Source organism: Aulonocara sp. 'chitande type north' Nkhata Bay, linkage group LG11 (assembly GCF_057382095.1).
Source record: "Aulonocara sp. 'chitande type north' Nkhata Bay isolate Kocher_YH1m ecotype deep benthic linkage group LG11, A_spYH_male_GT1.1, whole genome shotgun sequence".
Taxonomy (NCBI): domain Eukaryota; kingdom Metazoa; phylum Chordata; class Actinopteri; order Cichliformes; family Cichlidae; genus Aulonocara; species Aulonocara sp. 'chitande type north' Nkhata Bay.
In genome coordinates this window covers 23,545,804-23,558,907 of record NC_141354.1, presented here as the reverse complement: position 1 = coordinate 23,558,907, position 13,104 = coordinate 23,545,804, and positions in this window count along the sequence as shown.

The window sequence follows — 13,104 nt, the reverse complement described above, 5'->3', positions numbered from 1 at the left end:
TATCTTTGTTTTAACCATTTAGTCTTGTATTGTTTAATTTATATTGATTTTTTCATCAATCTTCCATCAATAAATAGACAGAAATCATGCACATCATCTGTATGCATTTTCCATATAGATTTCCCTATCAATATTTTGCTCTGACTGATTAGCCCCAAAGGGAGCCTTGAAGGTAGACGCTGTACAAAAGGAACGTTTAAGGTCCATAAGGCCACTGATTTACTGAGCAGCCACTACATTCATACAAAGTATAACTGGGGAAGCAAACACTAAGACCAGACAGGACGCCTGAATTCACAAGAAGGTTCTGAGTCACACCAAGATTATTTTGTTCTCAGCTGCCATTTCAAGGCTTTTTCCTCTTCACCGAAAGATATTCCCACACTCAAAGAAATGAAAGCGACATAAACAATTAAGAACATTTTTTTATTTCGTTGCATTTAAAATAAAAATAGGTGTGAGAAAATGCTGTAAGTCTGGCTGACAGTCAAGCAGACAAAAGACAGGTAGAGGCAGCAGAAGAACCCTGAAAAGCAGAGTGAGATGCAGTCCAACTGAAAAGGAGACAGGCTTCAGGCAAGAGACAAAAAAGATATAGTCATAGTGAAGGACAGGAAGATAGGAGGGCTGGCTGTTGTCAGCATCAGTGACAACAACAGCAATGTAATTATAGGCTCTCTGATTAAAATCAATCTTATGTATCTTATGTCTGCTATTCACAACTCATTTTGCTTGCTGAAAAGATCCGAGCCACTCTGACATCTCAGCTGGTGAGAGAAAAGGGAGGAAGTCAAGGTGTACAAATGGGCTGGAGCAGAAAAGTGTAGCAGTCCTGTAGCAGTTGTTTTTCTGTATTGTTTTGCAGGGCACTTATTTAATATAATTTCTTCAGAGTTTCCACAGTTGTTTCTTGCACCCCTTTATGGCTTCAGTTAGGTGCTGCTTAAGAATAAGAATAAGAATACCTTTATTGATCCCAGAGAGCTTAGTTCTCTATATTGATTGTATTTAGATCTAATGACTCCAGTTCTGAAAGATTCACATTTTGGATATTTCATTTAGACATTGCTTCATTACTGTTTATGGCTTGGAGCTTGTGCATCCAGGCTTATGTCTCCTGCACTCTCTCCAGTATATCCAGTTGTTAAAGCATGGAGAAACAATACATATAAAGACTGATTATGATACATGTAGCATGTTAGACACCTGTGCACAAACAAAAGTATTAATAAAACTGTAAAAAGGGTTCAAATCGGTCGAAATGTTAAATATTTTAAGCACACTGCTCTGTTGTTGCTGTTGTGTAGGGTTTCCAACTGAGATACCAATGGAGTATAATGGGCCCATTTTTTTCTTGTTCCTTCCTGAATTAATCCATGAACTCGTGCTCAGAAACCTAGAGGGTTGCAAGTTGTTCATATGATAGACTTGTGGTTTTTGAATATTTCACAAGTGAAAACTCCCTTTTCCCAGCTATGGAGACAAAGCCAGACAAAGTAGGGGATTGAGACAAAACAGAAAGGCACAGTGGAGAAAAGAGAAAAGACAGTGATAGAGAGAGTGAGAGAGACTGAGAGACAGAGGGGAAAGGCGTCAGTGTGGAGAGGATTTATGAGTGGGGCCTGTCTCTTGGCTACGAGTCTGGTCCCTCTGTGGTCCACTTCTCTGTAATATTCACCGCTCCTCAGGCTCCCATGTGTCTGCCTGTGGGAGCAATGTACACACATGCACAGCCTTGCATGCATACGTATGCTGTACAAACATGCATACTGCACAAAACACAGTTTGCATGCATATGTGCCATATATGTGCTCCAGAAGAATCCAGTCACTACAATTACACATCTGGTATGTCAATGGGCAGTTATTATCTGCGTCTTCCTTTGTTTTTACCTTATTTCTAACCTTGGACTGTCTGTCTGACCTGACATTTGGACATGTCACCTGACATTCAGATTTCAGTGGAAAGATACCACAAACCACAAAGCCTGTGGTGCACAGTCTCTTAAAATAAGGTAAAATAGGTTATTTTGAGGTAGTGGTCAGTAAGCGTGCCAAACAAAATGTAAGAGAGCCATTTTAAGGGATAGAAAGCCCTTACCCCTTAATGCCCAAAAAAGAAACGAGACGACAACTCTAGGCAGCATGCAAAACAGACCTGTAGGGCCAAAAGGAGAATTAGGATTGTGCTATTTTTTGATGAAGTAGGAAAAGCTTTAAATCTGCAAATATTATGCCAGTAGAACACAAACGGTTAACATGCATACACAGAACTTTACTAAATATGCAGTTACCAAAAGCTAAAGAATTGAGGGAAACACTGAGGAGAGAGCTGCAAAAAACTTAAGTGTCATATGAATTCAACCAGGTGGTACCAAAACAACTCACAACTGGATCACTGGTTGTGTTTCTTTTTCCCAGTCACAAACATCAATATATTTCTAAAGAGTGAATTATTACTTCACCAAAGACATGTCTATAGGTTCACCTTTAATGGTATTAAATTTGACTGTAGGTTACATGGCATTCAAATGGCAAAAAAGTGCGGCGTGGGCCCGTGTGTCAAGTAAGCTGACTGGTTGATCTATTTATTGATTAGAGCTAGAAAGCCAAGTTGGGAGAATGCTTGAGCGTTAAAGCTAGGATACAGTGCGATTCCGCTCCTGCTCAAACTGTACGATTGACTCGCAGAGGTTAGAAGTTCGTAGGTCACGATGCAGGGTCTCACACTATACGGCCCGATGCTCTGATGCGACCTGAGTGCTCACACTGTGCGTCCATGAAAATGAAGGTTATAACAGAAAATCTGTCGCTCACTCTCACTCTCTTTCACTCACACAGACACACCACCACCATCAACTTTGCTAAATTGCTAATGAAAAACACTGATCAGGCAGCTGTGATTGAGCAGCAATGTCCATCCAACTATTTTCCCGGTTGTTGTGGTCGTGATAATTTTGTGAGGCCACATCGAAGGCTCGGATGAGCTTTCCAAAGTTCTACAAGTGCCTACATCGCTTGTGTCCAGATCACACGCTGCACTGCCGTGCTACTCCGTCTTTTTCGCCGACATTTATGTGTTTGCTCGTGCGCAGTGTGACAAGCTGCGGTGACACCCTCTGTTTGAGGATTTCAAACAGGTTTGAAATCCTCCCGACCAAGCGATTGATGATCGGGAGCTGGTCGTGAGGTGTTAATCGCTTCTCGTTACCCCACGTATACTACACGATGCACGACGCACGATGAAGGCCAAACTCGGGCCAATCACCAAAACGGTCGCACGACTGAAAAATCTGCTCAAAATGGGCCAAAAATCACACAGTGTATGCCCAGCTTAAGTGGATGAAGATACAAAGCAGAGCTAAACATTTAAGTAGCATCTGTATGTTTGAGGTTCATTTGCACTATTAAATTCTAACACTGGATAAATGCCCGTACTGAAAACATCTTTGAATGAAATTCAAATTTAATTCAGGTCCACAGACAATGAGAATATTTTATTTGTATAAATGCAAGATATCACACCATCCCCAAAAAGATTGGTTTGAATCTGTAATTCCATGCATGTACATGCACGCCCAATCAAAAGAAAACAAATGCACCCTGTTAAAAAGAAATTTACACACAGGCACATACTTCACCTTGAACATCTTTCCTTTTTCTCGTAATTATGGATGGCAAATCAAGTGATGTTTTCATTGTCAGTAATTGAGCCAGTGTGCTAGACTTGCCTATGTTGCACTGAGAGGGAGAGGGTTGAATGGGAATTCCTCTGTTGTGACCCTGGTCAATAAGCCCACAGCAGGGCTGCCTGCCCAGCAAACACAGAGGCCAGCAGGATCAAAGACACTAAGGGATGAGTTAGCTTAGCAGGAGGGAAAGACATGAGGGACAAATGGGCAGAGGACGATGTAAGGAAGGGAATCAGGAAGAATGAAAGTAAGTTGAACCATATAGAGAGAAACAGGTGCATCCAAGTGTTTTTTATACATATGTTTGAGGGTAGATAGAAAGAAGTTGAGCTTACAGAGGACAAAGAATGAGGAAAAAAGCAGATCTAACAAATGGAAAGAAGCACTGATAAGCAGGTCACAAAGTGAAGAAAATATCTAATAAAAAGAGGAGGATGAATAATACTTTGACCACAGCCCATTACATATGTGTTTGTGCACATGTAGTATGTTTACCACAGAGCTGCCAGTGCTGAAACCATTTATGCCCTGCAGAGTTTTTTAGGACCCAAAAGAATGTATTTGTATGGACTTTTGTACTGGAATTCTGGGACAGCTGACAAATCTCATGATTTTCATTATTTTGATAAATAAAGTTTTACATTTCACAGAGGGAAACGTTAACACCAAGGGTAAAAAAAAAGGAAATAAGTAATAATAATCATAATCATAATAAAGAAATTTAAATGTTATACTTCATGACTCTAAGTAATGTTTAGGCTGACAAGTATGAGATTTATGTATACCTCAGATAATAAATCTATGGGAAGTGAGATGCAGTTCTGAAAAGTCAGATCCATAGGACTGATAAGCTCAAGTTTCATTTGACCAATTCTAATGCGTTTTTATCACAGGTTCACATTGCAAATCCGTAATAATAAATTCATAGCAGAGGATTTTGTACACGAGTTACATTTTTGTATACTTTGTTTAGACTCAGAGATTAAAAAAAAGAAGAAAAAAAACACTTGTATTGTTGCTGCATAACAGCATTTTTTTCACACTGAAAATTGATCAAAAATTGATAAAGGAAGTGATCAATTCTGTAAATAGAATCTATAAAGGTAATGGGTCTTGGTATCTTAACACAGCACCATTACATTTCTGTCATGTCCTGGTTGATGGATTGATATCTTGCTATCCTGCAGGCCAGTGTGAAATTATTACATCAGATACATTTTAACCCTGCACAGTAAATCAGTAAATACTTGAAAATTAATTTGCAGGAGAATGGTTACATTCTTTGACTAAATATTGGCATGAGTAACGTAGCAGTGCACATATTTATATAACAGATACACCTGAACAGAGATGCTATAAATGTGTGTGCCATTCACAATCAGTTTAGTCTATGAATGGAGTTTTGTACAGGTGAGTCAACAAGCATGTGTCACATGCAGTTCACAGTTCCCTTAAGGTAAGTATTTTGCAATGAAATCTCCGTTTAAGGTTGTAGAGTTACATTTAGGTTTATGTAAGTATTAGCTGCCTCAAGAACATGAACACAAGCCAATAATGTCCTCTGAAGTAATGAAAACTCTACTGTGTGAGTGTACATATGCGTGTGATGCAGGGTTCACTTATGTAACAACCACAAGACATAGTCAGTGGGAGGTTGAATTCGAATTACAAATTGAGGAAGAGAGCAAGAATAAAGCAGAGAAAATGAGACAGAAAGGAACCACAGACGGAGCATTTTATACAGCATAAGTAAGACAGGGCTTTAAAACTGCTCAAGTTTTTAAACGAAAACAAACAAACATATGCATGTTTATTTTAAGTAAAAAAGAAAACATCTTATACATAACTGAATTACCAGAGGTATCACTCCACACACAGAGAAAGCCAGTGAGACAGACAGAAAAACCCTTGCAGAGTCAGTGCTCAGAAGTGGCCTTCTGTGATCCCTGCCACTTCCAAACAGCATCAGGAAAGAGTGTTGCTCTGGCCGCCAGCCGGGCTGTCGCCATAGGGACCCAATTCAAAGAACCCCCAGCCAAACCATTTGAAAGATGTGGAAGGGGGTGGGGGGCTTGAAGATGCTAAGACCCAGCAGTGTGGAATCAGTGCTTAAAGAGTGCATATACTGCTAGCATCCAGCCCACTAATCAAAGCTCCTAGTTCCTCTTTACATGGTCTGTGCTTTCGTCACTGTCTCTATTTCTATTATCTCCCTTTCTTTCCGTCTGTTACTGACTTTGAAGTTGTTTAAAGTGAGATGAGAATCCCAAATTTCCTCAGTGGGTTGACGTCTGTCTTTGGCTCTCTCTCTGCCTGTGTCTTGTTTCCCCCCTTAGCTCAGAGAGAAGAATTCAAAGTGTACTCTTAATGGCTTACATGTGTTTCGATTAAGAAGCTGGCATGCACTTCCCATTTTAATGGGCTTTCTGTGCTCTTATTTCACTGCTGGCTTCGACTATGTGGTGGGGATTTGGAGGTAACAGCTTTTAATTGCCAGGCTATGGCAGGAATGTGGTTAGTCAGATGGCAGGAATGTGCCATGACACACATATATTTTTTTGGACTCTCTGATTCATATGTGGGCACAGATGTTCCAACAATATGGACGGCGCGTACACATGCTTACAGAAAATGCATGTGGTACGAGGTCAAGTTAGGTAAGAGAGGAGGCATGCAAACTGTGCCGTAGCGAGACTTGTGTGACGAGGTTTGATGTGATTAAACACACCATCTTTAAAAAAAATTGTCCTTCGTCTATTCAAGAGAAGGATTTTGAATTAGCAGGATGAGCAACCCTGTTCTTGTTATGCTGGCAGGGTTTTGGAAACAGCCTTGAGAATGAGTAGAGGCATCTTGAGAGAGGAAATCAGTCCTTGTAAGCATCAATGACACCTGTACGGCCACTGTGGAGTGTTCAGCGTACAAATCACACACTATATTTACGAGACTCTTAAGTTTACTTTGGAGGAAATATAAAAATCTTCCTGTTTAAATAAAGCCACTAAAACATACTCGGGTTTGACGTCTGAAATGAATAATGTGAAGTAAGCTTAACACACGCTGTCTCAGTTTGTATGAAATAAATGATAAGACCTAAATTACACCCTTAAAATGAGAGGATATTTTAAACTCCCAGTCAATTTACCATTTACACGCACTCTCTGTAGCAACATGAAACAAACAAAAATATGGATGTAATTTTTGGGTGATTCATGTATGTTTAAAAATTAATTGCCATCCGTGCGAACACATATAATCCCACGAAAAGAGTATAAAAACTGACAGTCAAAAGGATTTTTAATTTTACAGTATATACACAAGGCCCTCCTGCTTACTGTCACTCTGTTTTTCACTCGCTTCTCTCCCTCAGTAAAATACTTTGCAGGCCCAAACCACCCTGCGGTTAACAAAAAAAGAAAAAACGCACTGGGTGTAAAATGATCCCAGCCCTGTAAAATTAGAAAAAGGGGAAGAAGAAAAATGAGCGCGCCCAATGTGGCATGTGAACTAATGATGGGTTGGTGAGGTGCTGGTTTCGGTGGAAGAGCAAGGAGACCAGCGATGCATGTGACGCGATGTTCACCTTTCGTCCGGCGTACTGTTAAAGAGGGATGTGCCCGGGTCGTTAGCAGCATGCCAACGGGGTCACTCCAGGACATGTGTGTAGGGTGCTTGGTGCTTGAAACAGCACTGGGAAGAAACAGGGTGGAGAAAACTTAGAGGGCTGATAGAGTAGAGAAGAAGGACGAAGACGGAAGGATTTAATAAGATAAGTATAAGATCAGGTGAGAACAGGACTGCAGAGCAGACAACGATGGACAAATGTATTTGTCAGGGCAAAAGAAAGAAGGACAGAATGTGCACATAAACATGTACGCCCAGTCACACACACATGCACGCACGCACGCATGCTCACATACTCGCAACCACTCCAAGTCACCCTATTATTATCATTATGCAAGTGTGACTGCAAATGGTCCCCCTGAGCAACAACAGGACTGAGCAATGAGCCTATAAACAGATATGCGTAGCAGCGTTGGCATTTTTGATGAGGCAGCAGCCATGAACACACACAAACACACAACCACACTCACACACACTTGTTCACATACACTCCTATTTCCCTTCGACCTCTGCTCTCTAAGGGAGGGTACTGCGAGCACACAGCCTGCCGTAGGGACTGAGCGACAGTGTGCCCAGCTGCATGCCAACTGCGCCTGCGGGCTGCCCTAACCCATGCACCCAAGGGACCAAGCAGCCTCTGCTACTCTCTATATCACCCTCCCTTCCGTTCCTTCTCTTGCTCCCCCCACTTCCCCCCACCCCCCGAGCTCCTCACTGCCCTTCTCTTTCTCCCAATTGTTAGTCTCTCTCTTTTCTTCCTCTTCCTTGCTTTCTTTTTCTCTCTCCAATCCATCTTTCTTTCCCTCTTACGCTTAGTTCCAAGCTCAGAGAGTGAGTGACAGGCTGTGAATTGCTCTGAGGCTATACCCAGATAAAAGGAGATGCACAAGCATACACAGGCAGATGCACACACACACAGACATTTCATTGGGAATCATATCCACTGTCACATAGACAGACACAAGTCCTGCCATTCCGGTGCCGGTAAGAGCAATACACACTCCACACACTTGAATGTGGAGTGACAATCTCTTTGTCCAGTCTTCCCCCATGTCTGTGTGCTTGGTCAGTCCCTGTAATGGTACCCAGCATCCATCTGTGTTTGTGTGTGAGTGCAAGAGCAAGACAGTGAGGAGAAAGAGGGAGAGAAAGCGTGGGTGTGAGACTGAGACAGACAGAGACGGGGAGAAGGAGAGACAGATTGAAAAAGAGAGCATGTGTGCATGAAGGCTACATATGTGTGTGTCTGTGAGAGCGAAAGAGCACTATTGCATCTCGCAGTGTGCGGTGTCAGGTCTGGCTGTGTGAGCTGACACTGATTATAGTTTTCACAGCTCACTCTCATCACAGGCAACTATAGCCACGGCCAAAGCCCTATATTTCAAAAAGTTGCAACACTGTGCAGGATCCAGAATTGCTTTGAAACCTACAGCTTGGCCTAAAAATAGAGCATTCAGCCCCAATGGGACCTGTATGAACTAATATATTGATACTACCGTGCATGGCATATTGTGATTTCAAGATTGAGGATTACCCTGTTCTAAAGCAAATTTAAATGTTGAAGTGTAGTCTAATTTTTGAGGAGATGATTGTGAAAGCCTTACAGATCTATCACCTAAGGCTGGATACTGCAGTTTAGTGCACGCTACAAAAGATGCTTAACAGGACTAGGACTAGTCTATTTTTAACTTTGATTGATTACAGTCTTTAAATTTGGGAAGCTTCCTACTGTAAATAAATATGTACAACTGGGTGGTATTTCTGATTGTTTTTAAATTTTCAAAAAAGTATTATAATAAATATTTATGTGATTTAGTGTAGTCTAGTGTATTATATTTTATACAGGAGTATTTGTGAGTTTTTGAGATTTCATTCATCATTGCATCATTGCAATTTCAAAAAAAATTCAAGATGCAGAAAATATGATAGACATTAAAACTGTAATATTTAATTTTTGTTTTTTTAATGTGAGGAGGTTCAATAAAAACTCTTATTTTGTAAAACGTCTTTTTTACGTTATGCTATTCATTTTATCTTTAACTTGTGGGTGATATTAGTTGTTATTTATAACTTTGTGGAGAAAACTCTATGTAAACATGATTTATTATTGGTATAATAATCGTATATAGTTGGAGCACCACCAACCAAAAGCATCCACACAAACACTTTTCTATGTAAAACAGTTCTGGCCTGGTCCTGTTGAGACACATGCTCCTGTCTTTTGTGCCCGATGATAGGCCGAACAGCAGAGTGTATAATTATTGTAACAAGCCTTCTGTCTTACCCTGTATACACCAATGACGAGGAGGCATTCAGAAAAAACAAACAGTGACACTGATGACTGATGCCTGCTCTTAGTTGCTCACATTTAAAGGCTACCAAACCATGAGACTCCTTTCTCTGTGTGGACTTTTATTTTCCTTTTCATGTGCTCTCTCTTTTCAGTGTCATTGACTGCTTTATGCCAGATATAAAAAGCGATGCATGACCAACGAAGTGCATAATGGGCAGATTTGACTAACGTGTCGGTGCAGAGGAGTGAAAAAGAGGAGGGAGCGAGGGAGGGGGAGAGGAAGCAGAAGGGAGAAGAGGGAGGAAGGTGAAAGGAAGTGGGAGATAGGAAGACTGAGGGAAAGGTAAAATATTTATTTTTTTGTTAAAGGGGGTGGTGGGGGGAGACAGAGCCAGAGGGTGGTGACCTGTGCCCTACCCTACAACAGAGGTGGCAGCCCTGGCATCTGCAGGCACAGCAGGCATCAGATGACATGCAACACGATTCACGGCCTGTGACTGAAGTAGATTGGACCGGCACATTCATGCTGAGTTGTGGTGGAGAGACGCTGCTGTCATATAAAGTGACTCTCTGTCAAATAAAAACAGATGATAAAGTGAGTGGACGTCCAGTCTGAATCAGTGTGAATCATGGCAGAAGCAACTATAAGCCAAATCCAGACAGGCGTGGTGGTAAATTGGGACCAGCTCGACTCAAAACTCGTGCTGGCTCAATGAGAGATCGAACAGAACAAGCATTGACAGTCCAGCCATGCATCACCCTCTCAACCTGACTCACCCAGATTCGATTGAAGCTGACGTGACCGAAGCTTCAGACCACATAGAGAATCTTTGCTCTGAGCTTAACTCTCCGCTCTGTCATGTGAATCACGTACACCATGAGCATAGTTGACTCCAGCTGATGTGTGCTGACATGTAAGTGCCCATAGTGTGAATGTTAAATCCAGCACTGTGCTTCTGTCATCCATGTGTAAGCTGTATGCTGTGTATCTGTACTTTGCATTAATCCCTGCTGGAGATGATGTAACGGGAAACTAACACAGGTCAAATATTGTCCAGAGCCAACTACAATCCTCTGCATACCGCAGTAGGGGTGGTGTTGGTACATCACAGAGTCAGAGTCTCCAGAAATGTCTTCGAAGCGTCAACATGATGTTTACACTGCAAGATATACAGAGGCTCCCATAATAAAACTCGCAACCTTCACGAAACCTTGATAAAAATTTTTGAAAGGTCCTAGTTCCAAAAGTGAAACCACTGAATCAAAACACGCATTATACCAAAAATAGAATCAAAAAGTAGTATCGAGGGAATAGAAAACAAGCCAGAATTAGTCAGGGAATAAATAAAAGATCAATGTACAACGTGCAGAATATAAAATATTGAATTTACAGGTAACACAGAGGTATCTCTATCTCCTATTATGTCTTTAATTTCAAATTGAAGAGTGCATTTAAAAGCAAAACAAGGAAAGTGTTGGATTATATCAGCCACAGCTGTTGCTCAGAACTTTTCATTTCATTTCTTTGAAAGTGCAACGCCGTCATTGCTGCCAACCGAAAAATAAGCTTGGAGCTCAGTCTGTTTTCACACCCTTCCACACCTGGCCAATTACTCTCAAAAGGTGACTGTCAATTTTTCTGTTTTTGAAAGTCAAACTAGAATTACATCCCCACAGTTATATCCTTCTGCCAACCAGCCCAGTTGCAGTTTATATCCATGTAATAAATGCAGTTAAGCCTTTGAAGGATTTTTAAAAAGTATTAAGTGTAAGCTTGGCAAATTAAGTTAATTTATGATGGCAGACAAGGCTTGAAATCTAGATGTTCCTGCCACAAATTTTAAAAGGTGGATGTTTCACACACACATCTCCTGCCTGGTAACATAGAAGATCTATACAGTCAGAACAGGCTCAAGATGACAACTCAAAAGCAGCAGCACCAAATTAGTATCAGACTCTTCTCTCCCCCTGTCACACCACCCCTCTGCATGTCCTCCTTCGCTACTGCCATGAACCTTTTCTGTGGTCTTCCTCTTTTCCTCCTGCCTGGCAGCTCCTTATTCAGTATTGTTTGTCCAGTGTATCCATTTTGTTCAGAGTCGCCAAATTTAAAGCTCTTGCTCACCTCAAAATTCCTGCATTTAATTCTCTCGTTCTCTCTCTTAACATGCCTTCCAACTTTCCTCTTCCTTTTTCTTTGGCTAACATTAGCACAATTTCCACCCTGTTGAACAACAGCACTGACCCAGTATGGAAATCTCTTTCTCGATTACCCACATTTTTGATTTAGCAAAGATTGTACAGTGGCTGCCTTTCCTTCCACAGTCAGCACTAGGTCCAGTGTGAAATATGCTTTTCTCTGTTCCTGTGGTATGGCATTGATAGGCCATCATAATCTCCCAGTGAAGCTGACCTTTGGCAGTTTGGATTTATTACATTTTATTCTATTAGACATATTGGACAACGGATGTTGAATATGAAACTGCCAGACAGGGCGAAAAGAAGAAGGCAACATAGGAGATTCAGATTGGATATAGTGAAGGATATGCAGAGGGTTCCTGTGACAGAGGAGTATGATAGGGATGGGGGGAGATGGAGGCAGCTGATCCTCTGTGACGAGCCCTAAAGGGAGCAGCTGAAAGAAGAAGACATTTGTTGAAGTTTTTAGATAACTAGCATTTTAATTTTAAAATTCTGGCCAAAATCTGTTGTGTGGGGTATAACAGCCTTGACTTGGCCACCAATTTCTAATCACGTTATGCTTCAGTCTCTGTGGAGGTTTGTGCCAAATTTGAAGAAATGCCTTCAGGGTGTCCCAGCGATATCAATGCACATACAGAGAGACGGACAAACAGCTTGAAGGCATAGTGCCTCATGTCATGACTGTCATTGATACAGTTGCATAAAATCTGGGCAAATGAAAACCCATTATCAAATCTTCGAAATTACGACTTTTTTCTTCAGTATTTGAGGTCAGAGGCATGTTAGTCTCAGAAAAGGAATAAAGTGGAGATTTAATTATAATATCTTTTTTAAAAAATGGTGACATCATTATAAAGTCATAGAAGACTAGCATGCTACTGTGGAGACATCTTGGCAACTTGGCATCATCTGCTTAGCTGTGATTCATACTCCACTACATGTGCTGCAGATAGTTCTGACAGTGTGATAAACAACAGTGTCACTCTACTGGACAAACTCTGCTATAACAAGATTTCTAACTTAGCTGAGCAACTTTTGCTGCACAATATTGGCCAGTATGACTGGCCGACCAAAGTATTAGTCAGGGTCTAATCAATACTGATGAAAATTGACATTTCTCTTTTAATTTCTACTATTAAATGGCTTGTTATGCCATCATCACTGATTGGCCTTTGCCATCAAAATAATGCACCCTAATTTCTAAACTGGAATTCCCCTCTCGCTCCTGATGAACTGTTGTGGTTTTGATTGGCTCCAGATGTCTGCCTTGTTGTTGTTTCCATGGGTGGCCAGT